Here is a 24,815-nt window from a genome sequence, read left to right on the forward strand (position 1 = left end):
ATCGCACAGGGCGGTATTAGATACACAGCTCAGCAGACAGTATCACACAGGAGTGGATTAGATACACTGCTCAGCAGATAGTATCACACAGGATAGGATTATATGCACAGCTCAGCAGACAGTATCACACAGGAGAGGACTAGATACACGGCTCAGCAGACAGTATCACACAGGAGAGGATTAGATACACGGCTCAGCAGAGAATATCGCACAGGAGAGGATTAGATACATAGCTCAGCGGACTGTATCACACAGGACAGGATTAGATACACAGCTCAGCAGACAGTATCACACAGGAGAGGATTAGACACACGGCTCAGCAGACATTATCACACAGGCGAGGATTAGATACACGGCTCAGCAGACAGTATCACACAGGAGAGGATTAGATACACGGCTCAGCAGACATTATCACACAGGCGAGGATTAGATACACGGCTCAGCAGACAGTATCACACAGGACAGGATTAGATACACGGCTCAGCAGACAGTATCACACAGGAGAGGATTAGATACACGGCTCAGCAGACATTATCACACAGGCGAGGATTAGATACACGGCTCAGCAGACAGTATCACACAGGAGAGGATTAGATACACGGCTCAGCAGACATTATCACACAGGCGAGGATTAGATACACGGCTCAGCAGACAGTATCACACAGGACAGGATTAGATACACGGCTCAGCAGACAGTATCACACAGGAGAGGATTAGATACACGGCTCAGCAGACAGTATCACACAGGATAGGATTAGATACACTGCTCAGCAGATAGTATCACACAGGATAGGATTAGATGCACAGCTCAGCAGACAGTATCACACAGGAGAGGATTAGATACACGGCTCAGCAGACAGTATCGCACAGGGCGGGATTAGATACACGGCTCAGCAGATAGTATCACACAGGATAGGATTAGATACACTGCTCAGCAGATAGTATCACACAGGATAGGATTAGATGCACAGCTCAGCAGACAGTATCACACAGGAGGGGATTAGATACACAGCTCAGCAGAGAATATCGCACAGGAGAGGATTAGATACATAGCTCAGCGGACTGTATCACACAGGACAGGATTAGATACACAGCTCAGCAGACAGTATCACACAGGAGAGGATTAGATACACGGCTCAGCAGACATTATCACACAGGAGAGGATTAGATACACAGCTCAGCAGATGGTATCACACAGGAAAGGATTAGATACACAGCTCAGCAGACAGTATCACAAAGGATAGGATTAGATACACAGCTCAGCAGCTGGTATCACACAGGATAGGTTTAGATACACTGCTCAGCAGATGGTATCACACAGGATATGATTAGATACAGGGCTCAGCAGACAGTATCACACAGGAGAGGATTAGTTACACGGCTCAGCAGATGGTATCACACAGGATAGGATTAGATACACAGCTCAGCAGACAGTATCACACAGGAGAGGATTTGATACACAGCTCAGCAGACAGTATCACACAGCAGAGGATTAGATACACAGCTCAGCAGATGGTATCACACAGGATAGGATTAGATACACTGCTCAGCAGACAGTATCACACAGGGCAGGATTACATACACGGTTCAGCAGACAGTATCACACAGGGTAGGATTAGATACACGGCTCAGCAGACAGTATCACACAGGAGAGGATTAGATACACAGCTCAGCAGACAGTATCACACAGGAGAGGATTAGATACACAGCTCAGCAGAGAATATCGCACAGGAGAGGATTAGATATACGGCTCAGCAGACATTATCACACAGGAGAGGATTAGATACACAGCTCAGCAGATGGTATCACACAGGAAAGGATTAGATACACAGCTCAGCAGACAGTATCACACAGGAGAGGATTAGATACACGGCTCAGCAGACATTATCACACAGGAGAGGATTAGATACACAGCTCAGCAGATGGTATCACACAGGAAAGGATTAGATACACAGCTCAGCAGACAATATCACAAAGGATAGGATTAGATACACAGCTCAGCAGACAGTATCACACAGGAGAGGATTAGATACACGGCTCAGCAGCTGGTATCACACAGGATACGTTTAGATACACTACTCAGCAGATGGTATCACACAGGATATGATTAGATACAGGGCTCAGCAGACAGTATCACACAGGAGAGGATTAGTTACACGGCTCAGCAGATGGTATCACACAGGATAGGATTAGATACACAGCTCAGCAGACAGTATCACACAGGAGAGGATTAGATACACAGCTCAGCAGACAGTATCACACAGGAGAGGATTTGATACACAGCTCAGCAGACAGTATCACACAGGAGAGGATTAGATACACAGCTCAGCAGATGGTATCACACAGGAAAGGATTAGATACACAGCTCAGCAGACAGTATCTCACAGGGCAGGATTAGATACACGGTTCAGCAGACAGTATCACACAGGGTAGGATTAGATACACGGCTCAGCAGACAGTATCACACAGGAGAGGATTAGATACACAGCTCAGCAGACAGTATCACACAGGAGAGGATGAGATACACGGCTCAGCAGACAGTATCACACAGGAGAGGATTAGATACACTGCTCAGCAGATAGTATCACACAGGATAGGATTAGATGCACAGCTCAGCAGACAGTATCACACAGGAGAGGATTAGATACACGGCTCAGCAGACAGTATCACACAGGAGAGGATTAGATACACGGCTCAGCAGACAGTATCACACAGGAGAGGATTTGATACACAGCTCAGCAGACAGTATCACACAGGAGAGGATTAGATGCACAGCTCAGCAGATGGTATCACACAGGATAGAATTAGATACACTGCTCAGCAGACAGTATCACACAGGGCAGGATTAGATACACGGTTCAGCAGACAGTATCACACAGGGTAGGATTAGATACACGGCTCAGCAGACAGTATCACACAGGAGAGGATTAGATACACAGCTCAGCAGACAGTATCACACAGGAGAGGATTAGATACACGGCTCAGCATACAGTATCACACAGGAGAGGATTAGATACACTGCTCAGCAGATAGTATCACACAGGATAGGATTAGATGCACAGCTCAGCAGACAGTATCACACAGGAGAGGATTAGATACACGGCTCATCAGACAGTATCGCACAGGAGAGGATTAGATACATAGCTCATCAGACAGTATCACACAGGACAGGATTAGATACACGGCTCAGCAGACAGTATCACACAGGAGAGGATTAGATACACAGCTCAGCTGACAGTATCACACAGGAGAGGATTAGATACACAGCTCAGCAGACAGTATCACACAGGAGAGGATTAGATACACTGCTCAGCAGACAGTATCACACAGGAGAGGATTAGATATACAGCTCAGCAGACAGTATCGCACAGGAGAGGATTAGATACACAGCTCAGCAGACAGTATCACACAGGAGAGGATTAGATACACGGCTCCACAGACAGTATCACACAGGAGAGGATTAGATACACAGCTCAGCAGATGGTATCACACAGGAAAGGATTAGATACATAGCTCAGCAGATGGTATCACACAGGAAAGGATTAGATACACGTCTCAGCAGACAGTATCACACAGGATAGGATTAGATGCACAGCTCAGCAGACAGTATCACACAGGAGAGGATTAGATACACAGCTCAGCTTACAGTATCACATAGGACAGGATTAGATACACAGTTCATCAGACAGTATCACACAGGAGTGGATTAGATACACGGCTCAGCAGACAGTATCACACATTACATAATTAGATACACAGCTCAGCAGACAGTATCACACAGGATGGGATTAGATACACGGCTCAGCAGAAAGTATCACACAGGAGAGGATTAGATACACAGCTCAGCAGACAGTAACGCACAGGAGAGGATTAGATACACAGCTCAGCACACAGTATCACACAGGAGAGGATTAGATACACGGCTCAGCAGACAGTATCACACAGGAGAGGATTAGATACACAGCTCAGCAGACAGTATCACACAGGATAAGATTAGATACACTGCTCTGCAGATAGTATCACACAGGATAGGATTAGATACACGGCTTAGCAGACAGTATCACACAGTAGGGGATTAGATACACAGCTCAGCAGACAGTACCACACAGTATAAGATTAGATACACTGCTCAGCAGACAGTATCACACAGGAGAGGATTAGATACACAGCTCAGCAGACAGTATCACACAGGAGGGGATTAGATACACAGCTCAGCAGACAGTATCACACAGTATAAGATTAGATACACTGCTCAGCAGACTATCACACAGCATAGGATTAGATACACGGCTTAGCAGACAGTATCACACAGGAGAGGATTAGATACACGGCTCAGGAGACAGTATCACACAGTATAAGATTAGATACACTGCTCAGCAGACTATCACACAGCATAGGATTAGATACACGGCTTAGCAGACAGTATCACACAGGAGAGGATTAGACACACAGCTCAGCAGACAGTATCACACAGGAGGGGATTAGATACACAGCTCAGGAGACAGTATCACACAGTATAAGATTAGATACACTGCTCAGCAGACAGTATCACACAGGAGAGGATTAGATACACAGCTCAGCAGACAGTATCACACAGGAGGGGATTAGACACACTACTCAGCAGACGGTATCGCACAGGAGAGGATTAGATACACGGCTCAGCAGACAGTATCATACAGGATAGGATTAGATACACAGCTCAGCAGACAGTATCACACCGGATAGGATTAGATACACAGCTCAGCAGACAGTATCACACTGGATAGGATTAGATACACAGCTCAGCAGACAGTATCACACCGAATAGGATTAGATACACAGCTCAGCAGACAGCATCACACCGAATAGGATTAGATACACAGCTCAGCAAACAGTATCACACAGGAGAAGATTAGATACACGGCTCAGCAGACAGTATCACACAGGAGAGGATTAGATACACAGTTCAGCAGACAGTATCACACAGGAGAGGATTAGATACACGGCTCAGCAGACAGTATGACAAAGGAGAGGATTAGATACACGGCTCAGCAGACAGTATCATACAGGAGTGGATTAGATAAACGGCTCAGCAGATAGTATCACACCGGATAGGATTAGATACACAGCTCAGCAGACAGTATCACACCGGATAGGATTAGATACACAGCTCAGCAGACAGTATCACACCGAATAGGATTAGATACACAGCTCAGCAGACAGTATCACACCGAATAGGATTAGATACACAGCTCAGCAGACAGTATCACACAGGAGAAGATTAGATACACAGCTCAGCAGACAGTATCACACAGGAGTGGATTAGATAAACGGCTCAGCAGATAGTATCACACCGGATAGGATTAGATACACAGCTCAGCAGACAGTATCACACCGGATAGGATTAGATACACAGCTCAGCAGACAGTATCACACCGAATAGGATTAGATACACAGCTCAGCAGACAGTATCACACCGAATAGGATTAGATACACAGCTCAGCAGACAGTATCACACAGGAGAAGATTAGATACACAGCTCAGCAGACAGTATCACACAGGAGAGGATTAGATACACGGCTCAGCACACAGTATCACACAGGAGAGGATTAGAAACACTGCTCAGCAGACAGTATCACACAGGAGAGGATTAGATACACTGCTCAGTAGACAGTATCACACAGGAGAGGATTAGATACACGGCTCAGTAGACAGTATCACACAGGAGAGGATTAGATACACGGCTCAGCAGACAGTATCACACAGGAGAGGATTAGATACACGGCTCAGCAGATGGTATCGCACAGGAGAGGATTAGAGATACAGCTCAGCAGACAGTATCACACAGGAGAGGATTAGATACACGGCTCAGCAGACAGTATGACACAGGAGAGGATTAGATACACGGCTCAGCAGACAGTATCACACAGGAGAGGATTAGATACATAGCTCAGCAGACAGTATCACACAGGAGAGGATTAGATACACGGCTCAGCAGACAGTATGACACAGGAGAGGATTAGATACACGGCTCAGCAGACAGTATCATACAGGGTAGGATTAGATACACAACTCAGCAGACAGTATCACACAGGAGAGGATTAGATACACGGCTCAGCAGATAGTATCACACAGGATAGGATTAGATACACAGCTCAGCAGACAGTATCACACAGGACAGGATTAGATACACAGCTCAGCAGACATTATCACACAGGAGAGGATTAGATACACAGCTCAGCAGACATTATCACACAGGAGGGGATTAGATACATACACAGCTCAGCAGACAGTATCACACAGGACAGGATTAGATACACAGCTCAGCAGACATTATCACACAGGAGAGGATTAGATACACGGCTCAGAAGACAGTATCACACAGTATAAGATTAGATACACTGCTCAGCAGATTATCACAGCATAGGATTAGATACACGGCTCAGCAGACAGTATCACACAGGAGAGGATTAGATACACAGCTCAGCAGACAGTATCACACAGGAGAGGATTAGATACACAGCTCAGCAGACAGTATCACACAGTATAAGATTAGATACACTGCTCAGCAGACAGTATCACACAGGAGAGGATTAGATACACAGCTCAGCAGACAGTATCGCACAGGAGAGGATTAGATACACAGCTCAGCAGAAGGTATCGCACAGGAGAGGATTAGATACACAGCTCAGCAGATGGTATCACACAGGAAAGGATTAGATACATAGCTCAGCAGATGGTATCACACAAGAAAGGATTAGATACACGGCTCAGCAGATAGTATCACACAGGATAGGATTAGATACACGTCTCAGCAGACAGTATCACACAGGATAGGATTAGATGCACAGCTCAGCAGACAGTATCACACAGGAGAGGATTAAATACACAGCTCAGCAGATGGTATCACACAGGAGAGGATTAGATACACAGCTCAGCTTACAGTATCACATAGGACAGGATTAGATACACAGTTCATCAGACAGTATCACACAGTAGTGGATTAGATACACGGCTCAGCAGACAGTATCACGAAAGATAGGATTAGATACACAGTTCATCAGACAGTATCACACAGGAGACGATTAGATACACAGCTCAGCAGACAGTATCACACATTACATGATTAGATACACAGCTCAGCAGACAGTATCACACAGGATGGGATTAGATACACGGCTCAGCAGACAGTATCACACAGGAGAGGATTAGATACACAGCTCAGCAGACAGTAACGCACAGGAGAGGATTAGATACACAGCTCAGCACACAGTATCACACAGGAGAGGATTAGATACACGGCTCAGCAGACAGTATCACACAGGAGAGGATTAGATACACAGCTCAGCAGACAGTATCACACAGGATAGGATTAGATACACTGCTCTGCAGATAGTATCACACAGGATAGGATTAGATACACGGCTTAGCAGACAGTATCACACAGGAGAGGATTAGATACACGGCTCAGCAGACAGTATCACACAGGATAGGATTAGACACACAGCTCAGCAGACAGTATCACACAGGAGAGGATTAGATACATAGCTCAGCAGACGGTATCACACAGGACAGGTTTAGATATGCAGCTCAGCAGACAGTATCACACAGTAGGGGATTAGATACACAGCTCAGCAGACAGTACCACACAGTATAAGATTAGATACACTGCTCAGCAGACAGTATCACACAGGAGAGGATTAGATACACAGCTCAGCAGACAGTATCACACAGGAGGGGATTAGATACACAGCTCAGCAGACAGTATCACACAGTATAAGATTAGATACACTGCTCAGCAGACTATCACACAGCATAGGATTAGATACACGGCTTAGCAGACAGTATCACACAGGAGAGGATTAGATACACGGCTCAGCAGACAGTATCACACAGGATAGGATTAGACACACAGCTCAGCAGACAGTATCACACAGGAGGGGATTAGATACACAGCTCAGGAGACAGTATCACACAGTATAAGATTAGATACACTGCTCAGCAGACAGTATTACACAGGAGAGGATTAGATACACAGCTCAGCAGACAGTATCGCACAGGAAAGGATTAGACACACTGCTCAGCAGACGGTATCGCACAGGAGAGGATTAGATACACGGCTCAGCAGACAGTATCATACAGGGTAGGATTAGATACACAGCTCAGCAGACAGTATCACACCGGATAGGATTAGATACACAGCTCAGCAGACAGTATCACACCGAATAGGATTAGATACACAGCTCAGCAGACAGTATCACACCGAATAGGATTAGATACACAGCTCAGCAGACAGTATCACACAGGAGAAGATTAGATACACGGCTCAGCAGACAGTATCACACAGGAGAGGATTAGATACACAGTTCAGCAGACAGTATCACACAGGAGAGGATTAGATACACGGCTCAGCAGACAGTATGACACAGGAGAGGATTAGATACACGGCTCAGCAGACAGTATCATACAGGGTAGGATTAGATACACAGCTCAGCAGACAGTATCACACAGGAGTGGATTAGATAAACGGCTCAGCAGATAGTATCACACCGGATAGGATTAGATACACAGCTCAGCAGACAGTATCACACCGGATAGGATTAGATACACAGCTCAGCAGACAGTATCACACCGAATAGGATTAGATACACAGCTCAGCAGACAGTATCACACCGAATAGGATTAGATACACAGCTCAGCAGACAGTATCACACAGGAGAAGATTAGATACACAGCTCAGCAGACAGTATCACACAGGAGAAGATTAGATACACAGCTCAGCAGACAGTATCACACAGGAGAGGATTAGATACACGGCTCAGCACACAGTATCACACAGGAGAGGATTAGAAACACTGCTCAGCAGACAGTATCACACAGGAGAGGATTAGATACAATGCTCAGTAGACAGTATCACACAGGAGAGGATTAGATACACAGCTCAGCAGACAGTATCACACAGGAGAGGATTAGATACACGGCTCAGCAGATGGTATCGCACAGGAGAGGATTAGAGATACAGCTCAGCAGACAGTATCACACAGGAGAGGATTAGATACACGGCTCAGCAGACAGTATGACACAGGAGAGGATTAGATACATAGCTCAGCAGACAGTATCACACAGGAGAGGATTAGATACACGGCTCAGCAGACAGTATGACACAGGAGAGGATTAGATACACGGCTCAGCAGACAGTATCATACAGGGTAGGATTAGATACACAACTCAGCAGACAGTATCACACAGGAGAGGATTAGATACACGGCTCAGCAGATAGTATCACACAGGAGAGGATTAGATACACAGCTCAGCAGACAGTATCACACAGGACAGGATTAGATACACAGCTCAGCAGACAGTATCATACAGGAGAGGATTAGATACACAGCTCAGCAGACATTATCACACAGGAGGGGATTAGATACACAGCTCAGCAGACATTATCACACAGGAGGGGATTAGATACATACACAGCTCAGCAGACAGTATCACACAGGACAGGATTAGATACATAGCTCAGCAGACGGTATCACACAGGACAGGATTAGATACACAGCTCAGCAGACAGTATCACACAGGACAGGATTAGATACACAGCTCAGCAGACATTATCACACAGGAGAGGATTAGATACACGGCTCAGCAGACAGTATCACACAGGAGGGGATTAGATACACAGCTCAGCAGACAGTACCACACAGTATAAGATTAGATACACTGCTCAGCAGACAGTATCACACAGGAGAGGATTAGATACACAGCTCAGAAGACAGTATCACACAGTATAAGATTAGATACACTGCTCAGCATATTATCACAGCATAGGATTAGATACACGGCTCAGCAGACAGTATCACACAGGAGAGGATTAGATACACAGCTCAGCAGACAGTATCACACAGGAGAGGATTAGATACACAGCTCAGCAGACAGTATCACACAGTATAAGATTAGATACACTGCTCAGCAGACAGTATCACACAGGAGAGGATTAGATACACAGCTCAGCAGACAGTATCGTACAGGAGAGGATTAGATACACAGCTCAGCAGACGGTATCGCACAGGAGAGGATTAGATACACGGCTCCACAGACATTATCACACAGGAGAGGATTAGATACACAGCTCAGCAGATGGTATCACACAGGAAAGGATTAGATACATAGCTCAGCAGATGGTATCACACAAGAAAGGATTAGATACACGTCTCAGCTTACAGTATCACATAGGACAGGATTAGATACACAGTTCATCAGACAGTATCACACAGGAGTGGATTAGATACACGGCTCAGCAGACAGTATCACGAAAGATAGGATTAGATACACAGTTCATCAGACAGTATCACACAGGAGACGATTAGATACACAGCTCAGCAGACAGTATCACACATTACATGATTACATACACAGCTTAGCAGACAGTATCACACAGGATGGGATTAGATACACGGCTCAGCAGACAGTATCACACAGGAGAGGATTAGATACACAGCTCAGCAGACAGTAACGCACAGGAGAGGATTAGATACACAGCTCAGCACACAGTATCACACAGGAGAGGATTAGATACACGGCTCAGCAGACAGTATCACACAGGAGAGGATTAGATATACAGCTCAGCAGACAGTATCACACAGGATAGGATTAGATACACTGCTCTGCAGATAGTATCACACAGGATAGGATTAGATACACGGCTTAGCAGACAGTATCACACAGGAGAGGATTAGATACACGGCTCAGCAGACAGTATCACACAGGATAGGATTAGACACACAGCTCAGCAGACAGTATCACACAGGAGAGGATTAGATACATAGCTCAGCAGACGGTATCACACAGGACAGGTTTAGATATACAGCTCAGCAGAGAGTATCACACAGTAGGGGATTAGATACACAGCTCAGCAGACAGTACCACAAAGTATAAGATTAGATACACTGCTCAGCAGACAGTATCACACAGGAGAGGATTAGATACACAGCTCAGCAGACAGTATCACACAGGAGGGGATTAGATACACAGCTCAGCAGACAGTATCACACAGTATAAGATTAGATACACTGCTCAGCAGACTATCACACAGCATAGGATTAGATACACGGCTTAGCAGACAGTATCACACAGGAGAGGATTAGATACACGGCTCAGCAGACAGTATCACACAGGATGGGATTAGATACACAGCTCAGGAGACAGTATCACACAGTATAAGATTAGATACACTGCTCAGCAGACAGTATCACACAGAAGAGGATTAGATACACAGCTCAGCAGACAGTATCGCACAGGAAAGGATTAGACACACTGCTCAGCAGACGGTATCGCACAGGAGAGGATTAGATACACGGCTCAGCAGACAGTATCGCACAGGAGAGGATTAGATACACAGCGCAGCAGACAGTATCACACAGGAAAGGATTAGATACATAGCTCAGCAGACGGTATCACACAGGACAGGATTAGATACATAGCTCAGCAGACGGTATCACATAGGACAGGATTAGATACACAGTTCATCAGACAGTATCACACAGGAGTGGATTAGATACACGGCTCAGCAGACAGTATCGCACAGGGCGGGATTAGATATATGACACAGCAGACAGTATCACACAGGAGAGGATTAGATACACAGCTCAGCAGAAAGTATCACACAGGAGAGGATTAGATACACAGCTCAGCTGACAGTATCACATAGGACAGGATTAGATACACAGTTCATCAGACAGTATCCCACAGGAGAGGATTAGATACACAGCTCAGCAGACAGTAACGCACAGGAGTGGATTAGATACACAGCTCAGCACACAGTATCACACAGGAGAGGATTAGATACACGGCTCAGCAGACAGTATCACACAGGAGAGGATTAGATACACAGCTCAGCAGACAGTATCACACAGGATAGGATTAGATACACTGCTCAGCAGATGGTATTACACAGGATAGGATTAGATACACAGCTCAGCTGACAGTATCACACAGGATAGGATTAGATACACGGCTCAGCAGATGGTATTACACAGGATAGGATTAGATATACAGCTCAGCAGACAGTATCACACAGCATAGGATTAGATACACTTCTCAGCAGACAGTATCACACAGGATAGGATTAGATACACAGCTCAGCAGATGGTATTACACAGGATAGGATTAGATACACAGCACAGCAGTCAGTATCACACAGGATAGGATTAGATACACGGCTCAGCAGATGGTATTACACAGGATAGGATTAGATACACAGCACAGCAGTCAGTATCACACAGGAGAGGATTTGATACACAGCTCAGCAGACAGTATCGCACAGGATAGGATTAGATACACGGCTCAGCAGATGGTATTACACAGGATAGGATTAGATACACAGCACAGCAGTCAGTATCACACAGGAGAGGATTTGATACACAGCTCAGCAGACAGTATCGCACAGGATAGGATTAGATACACGGCTCAGCAGATGGTATCACACAGGAGAGTATTAGATACACAGCTCAGCTGACAATATCACACAGGATAGGATTAAATACATGGCTCAGCAGACAGTATCACACAGGATAGGCTTAGATACACGGCTCAGGAGATGGTATCACACAGGAGAGGATTTGATACACAGCTCAGCAGACAGTATCGCACAGGATAGGATTAGATACACGGCTCAGCAGATGGTATCACACAGAAGAGTATTAGATACACAGCTCAGCTGACAATATCACACAGGATAGGATTAAATACATGGCTCAGCAGACAGTATCACACAGGATAGGCTTAGATACACGGCTCAGGAGATGGTATCACACAGGAGAGGATTTGATACACAGCTCAGCAGACAGTATCGCACAGGATAGGATTAGATACACGGCTCAGCAGATGGTATCACACAGGAGAGTATTAGATACACAGCTCAGCTGACAATATCACACAGGATAGGATTAAATACATGGCTCAGCAGACAGTATCACACAGGATAGGCTTAGATACACGGCTCAGGAGATGGTATCACACAGGAGAGGATTTGATACACAGCTCAGCAGACAGTATCGCACAGGATAGGCTTAGATACACGGCTCAGGAGATGGTATCACACAGGAGAGGATTTGATACACAGCTCAGCAGACAGTATCGCACAGGATAGGATTAAATACATGGCTCAGCAGACAGTATCACACAGGATAGGCTTAGATACACAGCTCAGCAGACAGTATCACACAGGAGAGGATTAGATACACAGCTCACCTGACAGTATCACACAGTAGAGGATTATATACATGGCTCAGCAGACAGTATCACACAGGATAGGCTTAGATACACAGCTCAGCAGGCAGTATCACACAGGAAAGGATTAGATACACAGCTCAGCAGACAGTATCACACAGGAGAGGATTAGATACATTGCTCAGCAGACAGTATCACACAGGAGAGGATTAGATACATAGCTCAGCAGACAGTATCACACAGGAGAGGATTAGATACACAGCTCAGCAGACAGTATCACACAGGAAAGGATTAGATACACAGCTCAGCAGATGGTATCACACAGGAGAGGATTAGATACACAACTCAGCTGACAGTATCACACAGCACAGGATTAGATACAAAGCTCAGCAGATAGTATCACACAGGAGTGGATTAGATACACGGCTCAGCAGACAGTATCACACAGGAGAGGATTAGATACACAACTCAGCTGACAGTATCACACAGCACAGGATTAGATACAAAGCTCAGCAGATAGTATCACACAGGAGTGGATTAGATACACGGCTCAGCAGACAGTATCGCACAGGGCGGGATTAGATACACAGCTTAGCAGACAGTATCACACAGAATAGGATTAGATACACAGTTCATCAGACAGTATCACACAGGAGTGGATTAGATACACGGCTCAGCAGACAGTATCATACAGGATAGGATTAGATGCACAGCTCAGCAGACAGTATCGCACAGGGCGGGATTAGATACACAGCTCAGCAGACAGTATCACACAGGAGTGGATTAGATACACTGCTCAGCAGACAGTATCACACAGGATAGGATTAGATGCACAGCTCAGCAGACAGTATCACAGAGGAGGGGATTAGATACACGGCTCAGCAGACAGTATCATACAGGATAGGATTAGATACACAGCTCAGCAGACAGTATCGCACAGGGCGGGATTAGATACACAGCTCAGCAGACAGTATCACACAGGAGTGGATTAGATACACTGCTCAGCAGATAGTATCACACAGGATAGGATTAGATGCACAGCTCAGCAGACAGTATCACAGAGGAGGGGATTAGATACACAGCTCAGCAGAGAATATCGCACAGGAGAGGATTAGATACATAGCTCAGCGGACTGTATCACACAGGACAGGATTAGATACACAGCTCAGCAGACAGTATCACACAGGAGAGGATTAGATACACGGCTCAGCAGACATTATCACACAGGAGAGGATTAGATACACGGCTCAGCAGACAGTATCGCACAGGGCGGGATTAGATACACGGCTCAGCAGACAGTATCACACAGGATAGGATTAGATACACTGCTCAGCAGATAGTATCATACAGGATAGGATTAGATGCACAGCTCAGCAGACAGTATCACACAGGAGAGGATTAGATACACGGCTCAGCAGACAGTATCGCACAGGGCGGGATTAGATACACGGCTCAGCAGATAGTATCACACAGGATAGGATTAGATACACTGCTCAGCAGATAGTATCACAGAGGATAGGATTAGATGCACAGCTCAGCAGACAGTATCACACAGGAGGGGATTAGATACACAGCTCAGCAGAGAATATCGCACAGGAGAGGATTAGATACATAGCTCAGCGGACTGTATCACACAGGACAGGATTAGATACACAGCTCAGCAGACAGTATCACACAGGAGAGGATTAGATACATGGCTCAGCAGACATTATCACACAGGAGAGGATTAGATACACAGCTCAGCAGATGGTATCACACAGGAAAGGATTAGATACACAGCTCAGCAGACAGTATCACAAAGGATAGGATTAGATACACAGCTCAGCAGCTGGTATCACACAGGATAGGTTTAGATACACTGCTCAGCAGATGGTATCACACAGGATATGATTAGATACAGGGCTCAGCAGACAGTATCACACAGGAGAGGATTAGTTACACGGCTCAGCAGATGGTATCACACAGGATAGGACTAGATACACAGCTCAGCAGACAGTATCACACAGGAGAGGATTAGATACACAGCTCAGCAGATGGTATCACACAGGATAGGATTAGATACACTGCTCAGCAGACAGTATCACACAGGGCAGGATTACATACACGGTTCAGCAGACAGTATCACACAGGGCAGGATTAGATACACGGCTCAGCAGACAGTATCACACAGGAGAGGATTAGATACACAGCTCAGCAGACAGTATCACACAGGAGAGGATTAGATACACAGCTCAGCAGAGAATATCGCACAGGAGAGGATTAGATACATAGCTCAGCGGACTGTATCACACAGGACAGAATTAGATACACAGCTCAGCAGACAGTATCACACAGGAGAGGATTAGATACACGGCTCAGCAGACATTATCACACAGGAGAGGATTAGATACACAGCTCAGCAGATGGTATCACACAGGAAAGGATTAGATACACAGCTCAGCAGACAGTATCACACAGGAGAGGATTAGATACACGGCTCAGCAGCTGGTATCACACAGGATAGGTTTAGATACACTGCTCAGCAGATGGTATCACACAGGATATGATTAGATACAGGGCTCAGCAGACAGTATCACACAGGAGAGGATTAGTTACACGGCAGACAGTATCACACAGGAGAGGATTTGATACACAGCTCAGCAGAGAGTATCACACAGGAGAGGATTAGATACACAGCTCAGCAGATGGTATCACACAGGATATGATTAGATACAGGGCTCAGCAGACAGTATCACACAGGAGAGGATTAGTTACATGGCTCAGCAGATGGTATCACACAGGATAGGATTAGATACACAGCTCAGCAGACAGTATCACACAGGAGAGGATTTGATACACAGCTCAGTAGACAGTATCACACAGGATAGGATTAGATACAGGGCTCAGCAGACAGTATCACACAGGAGAGGATTAGTTACACGGCAGACAGTATCACACAGGAGAGGATTTGATACACAGCTCAGCAGAGAGTATCACACAGGAGAGGATTAGATACACAGCTCAGCAGATGGTATCACACAGGATATGATTAGATACAGGGCTCAGCAGACAGTATCACACAGGAGAGGATTAGATACACGGCTCAGCAGACAGTATCACACAGGAGAGGATTTGATACACAGCTCAGCAGACAGTATCACACAGGAGAGGATTAGATACACGGCTCAGCAGACAGTATCACACAGGAGAGGATTAGATACACTGCTCAGCAGACAGTATCACACAGGGCAGGATTACATACACGGTTCAGCAGACAGTATCACACAGGGTAGGATTAGATACACGGCTCAGCAGACAGTATCACACAGGATAGGATTAGATACACAGCTCAGCAGATGTTATCACACAGGATAGAATTAGATACACTGCTCAGCAGACAGTATCACACAGGGCAGGATTAGATACACGGTTCAGCAGACAGTATCACACAGGGTAGGATTAGATACACGGCTCAGCAGACAGTATCACACAGGAGAGGATTAGATACACAGCTCAGCAGACAGTATCACACAGGAGAGGATTAGATACACGGCTCAGCAGACAGTATCACACAGGAGAGGATTACATACACTGCTCAGCAGATAGTATCACACAGGATAGGATTAGATGCACAGCTGAGCAGACAGTATCACACAGGAGAGGATTAGATACACGGCTCATCAGACAGTATCACACAGGAGAGGATTAGATACACGGCTCAGCAGATGGTATCACACAGGAGAGGATTAGATACACAGCTCAGCAGACAGTATCACACAGGAGAGGATTAGATACATAGCTCAGCAGACAGTATCACACAGGAGAGAATTAGATACACAGCTCAGCAGATAGTATCACACAGGATAGGATTAGATATACAGCTCAGCAGACAGTATCACACAGGAGAGGATTAGATACACAGCTCAGCTGACAGTATCACACAGGAGAGGATTAGATACACAGCTCAGCTGACAGTATCACACAGGAGAGGATTAGATACACAGCTCAGCAGACAGTATCACACAGGATAGAATTAGATACACAGCTCAGCAGATAGTATCACACAGGATAGGATTAGATACACAGCTCAGCAGACAGTATCACACAGGATAGGATTAGATACACAGCTCAGCAGATGGTATCACACAGGATAGGATTAGATACACTGCTCAGCTGATGGTATCACACAGGATAGGATTAGATGCACAGCTCGGTCGGCAGTATCACACAGGAGAGGATTAGATACACGGCTCAGCAGACATTATCACACAGGAGTGGATTAGATACACGGCTCAGCAGACAGTATCGCACAGGGCGGGATTAGATACACAGCTCAGTAGGCAGTATCACACAGGAGAGGATTAGATACACAGCTCATCAGACAGTATGACACAGGAGAAGATTAGATACACAGCTCAGCAGATAGTATCACACAGGAGAGGATTAGATACACAGCTCAGCTGACAGTATCACACAGGAGTGGATTAGATACACGGCTCAGCAGACATTATCACACAGAAGAGGATTAGATACACAGCTCAGCAGACAGTATCACACAGGAGAGGATTAGATACACAGCTCAGCAGACAGTATCACACAGGAGGGGATTAGATACACAGCTCAGCAGACAGTATCACACAGGATAAGATTAGATACACTGCTCTGCGGATAGTATCACACAGGATAGGATTAGATGCACAGCTCAGCAGACAGTATCACACAGGATTAGATACATAGCTCAGCAGACAGTATCACACAGGAGAGGATTAGACACACAGCTCAGCAGACAGTATCACACAGGAGAGGATGAGATACACAGCATAGGTTTAGATACACAGCTCAGCAGACAGTATCACACAGCATAGGATTAGATACACTGCTCAACAGACAGTATCACACAGGAGGGGATTAGATACACAGCTCAGCAGACAGTATCACACAGGATAAGATTAGATACACAGCTCAGCAGACAGTATCACACAGCATAGGATTAGATACACAGCTCAGCAGACAGTATCACACAGGAGAGGATTAGATACGCAGCTCAGCAGACAGTATCTCACAGGAAAGGATTAGATACATGGCTCAGCAGACAGTATCACACAGCATAGGATTAGATACACGGCTCAGCAGACAGTATCACACAGGAGGGGATTAGATACACAGCTGAGGAGACAGTATCACACAGGAGAGGATTAGATACACTGCTCAGCATACAGTATCACATAGCATAGGATTAGATACACAGCTCAGCAGGCAGTATCACACAGTATAAGATTAGATACACAGCTCAGCAGACAGTATCACACAGCATAGGATTAGATACACGGCTCAGCAGACAGTATCACACAGGACAGGATTAGATACACAGCTCAGCAGACAGTATCACACAGGAGAGGATTAGATACACAGCTCAGCAGACAGTATCACACAGCGTAGGATTAGATACACAGCTCAGCAGACAGTATCACACAGGAGAGGATTAGATACACAGCTCAGCAGACAGTATCACACAGGAGAGGATTAGATACATAGCTCAGCAGACAGTATCACACAGGAGGGGATTAGATACACAGCTCAGCAGACAGTACCACACAGGATTAGATTAGATACACAGCTCAGCAGACAGTATCACACAGGATAAGATTAGATACACAGTTCATCAGACAGTATCACACAGGAGAGGATTAGATGCACAGCTCAGCAGACAGTATCACATAGGACAGGATTAGATACACAGTTCATCAGACAGTATCACACAGAAGAGGATTAGATACACAGCTCAGCAGACAGTATCACACAGGAGAGGATTAGATACACAGCTCAGCAGACAGTATCACACAGGAGGGGATTAGATACACAGCTCAGCAGACAGTATCACACAGGATAAGATTAGATACACTGCTCTGCGGATAGTATCACACAGGATAGGATTAGATGCACAGCTCAGCAGACAGTATCACACAGGATTAGATACATAGCTCAGCAGACAGTATCACACAGGAGAGGATTAGACACACAGCTCAGCAGACAGTATCACACAGGAGAGGATGAGATACACAGCATAGGTTTAGATACACAGCTCAGCAGACAGTATCACACAGCATAGGATTAGATACACTGCTCAACAGACAGTATCACACAGGAGGGGATTAGATACACAGCTCAGCAGACAGTATCACACAGGATAAGTTTAGATACACAGCTCAGCAGACAGTATCACACAGCATAGGATTAGATACACAGCTCAGCAGACAGTATCACACAGGAGAGGATTAGATACGCAGCTCAGCAGACAGTATCTCACAGGAGAGGATTAGATACATGGCTCAGCAGACAGTATCACACAGCATAGGATTAGATACACGGCTCAGCAGACAGTATCACACAGGAGGGGATTAGATACACAGCTGAGGAGACAGTATCACACAGCATAGGATTAGATACACAGCTCAGCAGACAGTATCACACAGCATAGGATTAGATACACAGCTCAGCAGACAGTATCACACAGCATAGGATTAGATACACAGCTCAGCAGACAGTATCGCACAGCATAGGATTAGATACACGGCTCAGCAGACAGTATCACACAGGGCAGGATTAGATACACAGCTCAGCAGACAGTATCACACAGGAGAGGATTAGATACACAGCTCAGCAGACAGTATCACACAGCATAGGATTAGATACACGGCTCAGCAGACAGTATCACACAGGACAGGATTAGATACACAGATCAGCAGACAGTAAGTATCACACAGCATAGGATTAGATACACAGCTCAGCAGACAGTATCACACAGGAGTGGATTAGATACACGGCTGAGCAGACAGTATCACATAGGAGAGGATTAGATACACTGCTCAGCAGACAGTATCACACAGGGGAGTATTAGATACACAGCTCAGCAGACGGTATCACACAGGAGAGAATTAGATACACAGCTCAGCAGACGGTATCACACAGGAGAGGATTAGATACACGGCTCAGCAGACAGTGTCACACAGGGTAGGATTAGAGATAAACGGCTCAGCAGACAGTATCACACAGGATAGGATTAGATACACGGCTCAGCAGATGGTATCACACAGGAAAGGATTAGATACACGGCTCCACAGACAGTATCACACAGGAGAGGATTAGATACACAGCTCAGCAGATGGTATCACACAGGAAAGGATTAGATACACGTCTCAGCAGACAGTATCACACAGGATAGGATTAGATGCACAGCTCAGCAGACAGTATCACACAGGAGAGGATTAGATACACAGCTCAGCTTACAGTATCACATAGGACAGGATTAGATACACAGTTCATCAGACAGTATCACACAGGAGACGATTAGATACACAGCTCAGCAGACAGTATCACACATTACATGATTAGATACACAGCTCAGCAGACAGTATCACACAGGATGGGATTAGATACACGGCTCAGCAGACAGTATCACACAGGAGAGGATTAGATACACGGCTCAGCAGACAGTATGACACAGGAGAGGATTAGATACACGGCTCAGCAGACAGTATCATACAGGGTAGGATTAGATACACAGCTCAGCAGACAGTATCACACAGGAGTGGATTAGATACACGGCTCAGCAGATAGTATCACACCGGATAGGATTAGATACACAGCTCAGCAGACAGTATCACACCGGATAGGATTAGATACACAGCTCAGCAGACAGAATCACACCGAATAGGATTAGATACACAGCTCAGCAGACAGTATCACACCGAATAGGATTAGATACACAGCTCAGCAGACAGAATCACACAGGAGAAGATTAGATACACAGCTCAGCAGACAGTATCACACAGGAGAAGATTAGATACACAGCTCAGCAGACAGTATCACACAGGAGAGGATTAGATACACGGCTCAGCACACAGTATCACACAGGAGAGGATTAGAAACACTGCTCAGCAGACAGTATCACACAGGAGAGGATTAGATACAATGCTCAGTAGACAGTATCACACAGGAGAGGATTAGATACACGGCTCAGCAGACAGTATCACACAGGAGAGGATTAGATACACGGCTCAGCAGACAGTATCACACAGGAGAGGATTAGATACACGGCTCAGCAGATGGTATCACACAGGAGAGGATTAGAGATACAGCTCAGCAGACAGTATGACACAGGAGAGGATTAGATACACGGCTCAGCAGACAGTATGACACAGGAGAGGATTAGATACACGGCTCAGCAGACAGTATCACACAGGAGAGGATTAGATACATAGCTCAGCAGACAGTATCACACAGCATAGGATTAGATACACAGCTCAGCAGACAGTATGACACAGGAGAGGATTAGATACACGGCTCAGCAGACAGTATCATACAGGGTAGGATTAGATACACAACTCAGCAGACAGTATCACACAGGAGAGGATTAGATACACGGCTCAGCAGATAGTATCACACAGGATAGGATTAGATACACAGCTCAGCAGACAGTATCACACAGGACAGGATTAGATACACAGCTCAGCAGACATTATCACACAGGAGAGGATTAGATACACAGCTCAGCAGACATTATCACACAGGAGGGGATTAGATACATACACAGCTCAGCAGACAGTATCACACAGGACAGGATTAGATACATAGCTCAGCAGACGGTATCACACAGGAGAGGATTAGATACACGGCTCAGCAGACAGTATCACACAGGAGAGGATTAGATACACAGCTCAGCAGACAGTATCAAACAGGAGGGGATTAGATACACAGCTCAGAAGACAGTATCACACAGTATAAGATTAGATACACTGCTCAGCAGATTATCACAGCATAGGATTAGATACACGGCTCAGCAGACAGTATCACACAGGAGAGGATTAGATACACAGCTCAGCAGACAGTATCACACAGGAGAGGATTAGATACACAGCTCAGCAGACAGTATCACACATTATAAGATTAGATACACTGGTCAGCAGACAGTATCACACAGGAGAGGATTAGATACACAGCTCAGCAGACAGTATCGCAGAGGAGAGGATTAGATACACAGCTCAGCAGACGGTATCACACAGGAAAGGATTAGATACATAGCTCAGCAGATGGTATCACACAGGAAAGGATTAGATACACGGCTCCACAGACAGTATCACACAGGAGAGGATTAGATACACAGCTCAGCAGATGGTATCACACAGGAAAGGATTAGATACACGTCTCAGCAGACAGTATCACACAGGATAGGATTAGATGCACAGCTCAGCAGACAGTATCACACAGGAGAGGATTAGATACACAGCTCAGCTTACAGTATCACATAGGACAGGATTAGATACACAGTTCATCAGACAGTATCACACAGGAGACGATTAGATACACAGCTCAGCAGACAGTATCACACATTACATGATTAGATACACAGCTCAGCAGACAGTATCACACAGGATGGGATTAGATACACGGCTCAGCAGACAGTATCACACAGGAGAGGATTAGATACACAGCTCAGCAGACAGTAACGCACAGGAGAGGATTAGATACACAGCTCAGCACACAGTATCACACAGGAGAGGATTAGATACACGGCTCAGCAGACAGTATCACACAGGAGAGGATTAGATACACAGCTCAGCAGACAGTATCACACAGGATAGGATTAGATACACTGCTCTGCAGATAGTATCACACAGGATAGGATTAGATACACGGCTTAGCAGACAGTATCACACAGGAGAGGATTAGATACACGGCTCAGCAGACAGTATCACACAGGATAGGATTAGACACACAGCTCAGCAGACAGTATCACACAGGAGAGGATTAGATACATAGCTCAGCAGACGGTATCACACAGGACAGGTTTAGATATACAGCTCAGCTGACAGTATCACACAGTAGGGGATTAGATACACAGCTCAGCAGACAGTACCACACAGTATAAGATTAGATACACTGCTCAGCAGACAGTATCACACAGGAGAGGATTAGATACACAGCTCAGCAGACAGTATCACACAGGAGGGGATTAGATACACAGCTCAACAGACAGTATCACACAGTATAAGATTAGATACACTGCTCAGCAGACTATCACACAGCATAGGATTAGATACACGGCTCAGCAGACAGTATCACACAGGAGAGGATTAGATACACAGCTCAGCAGACAGTATCACACAGGAGGGGATTAGATACACAGCTCAAGAGACAGTATCACACAGTATAAGATTAGATACACTGCTCAGCAGACAGTATCACACAGGAGAGGATTAGATACACAGCGCAGCAGACAGTATCACACAGGATAGGATTAGATACACAGCTCAGCAGACAGTATCACACCGGATAGGATTAGATACACAGCTCAGCAGACAGTATCACACCGGATAGGATTAGATACACAGCTCAGCAGACAGTATCACACCGGATAGGATTAGATACACAGCTCAGCAGACAGTATCACACCGGATAGGATTAGATACACAGCTCAGCAGACAGTATCACACCGGAGAGGATTAGATACACAGCTCAGCAGACAGTATCACACCGAATAGGATTAGATACACAGCTCAGCAGACAGTATCACACCGAATAGGATTAGATACACAGCTCAGCAGACAGTATCACACAGGAGAAGATTAGATACACAGCTCAGCAGACAGTATCACACAGGAGAGGATTAGTTACAAGGCTCAGCAGATGGTATCACACAGGAGAGGATTAGATACACGGCTCAGCAGACAGTATCACACAGGAGAGGATTAGATACACGGCTCAGCAGATGGTATCACACAGGAGAGGATTAGAGATACAGCTCAGCAGACAGTATCACACAGGAGAGGATTAGATACACGGCTCAGCAGACAGTATGACACAGGAGAGGATTAGATACACGGCTCAGCAGACAGTATCACACAGGAGAGGATTAGATACACAGCTCAGCAGACAGTATCACACAGGAGAGGATTAGATACACAGCTCAGCAGACAGTATCACACAGGAGAGGATTAGATACACAGCTCAGCAGACAGTATCACACAGGAGAGGATTAGATACACGGCTCAGCAGACAGTATCACACAGGAGAGGATTAGATACACGGCTCAGCAGACAGTATCATACAGGGTAGAATTAGATACACAGCTCAGCAGACAGTATCACACCGGATAGGATTAGATACACAGCTCAGCAGACAGTATCACACTGGATAGGATTAGATACACAGCTCAGCAGACAGTATCACACCGAATAGGATTAGATACACAGCTCAGCAGACAGTATCACACCGAATAGGATTAGATACACAGCTCAGCAGACAGTATCACACAGGAGAAGATTAGATACACGGCTCAGCAGACAGTATCACACAGGAGAGGATTAGATACACAGCTCAGCAGACAGTATCACACAGGAGAGGATTAGATACACGGCTCAGCAGACAGTATGACACAGGAGAGGATTAGATACACGGCTCAGCAGACAGTATCATACAGGGTAGGATTAGATACACAGCTCAGCAGACAGTATCACACAGGAGTGGATTAGATACACGGCTCAGCAGATAGTATCACACCGGATAGGATTAGATACACAGCTCAGCAGACAGTATCACACCGGATAGGATTAGATACACAGCTCAGCAGA

The sequence above is a fragment of the Phyllobates terribilis genome, unplaced genomic scaffold, assembly GCF_046119375.1.
Source record: "Phyllobates terribilis strain yellow unplaced genomic scaffold, ASM4611937v1 Scaffold_157__1_contigs__length_4398786, whole genome shotgun sequence".
Taxonomy (NCBI): domain Eukaryota; kingdom Metazoa; phylum Chordata; class Amphibia; order Anura; family Dendrobatidae; genus Phyllobates; species Phyllobates terribilis.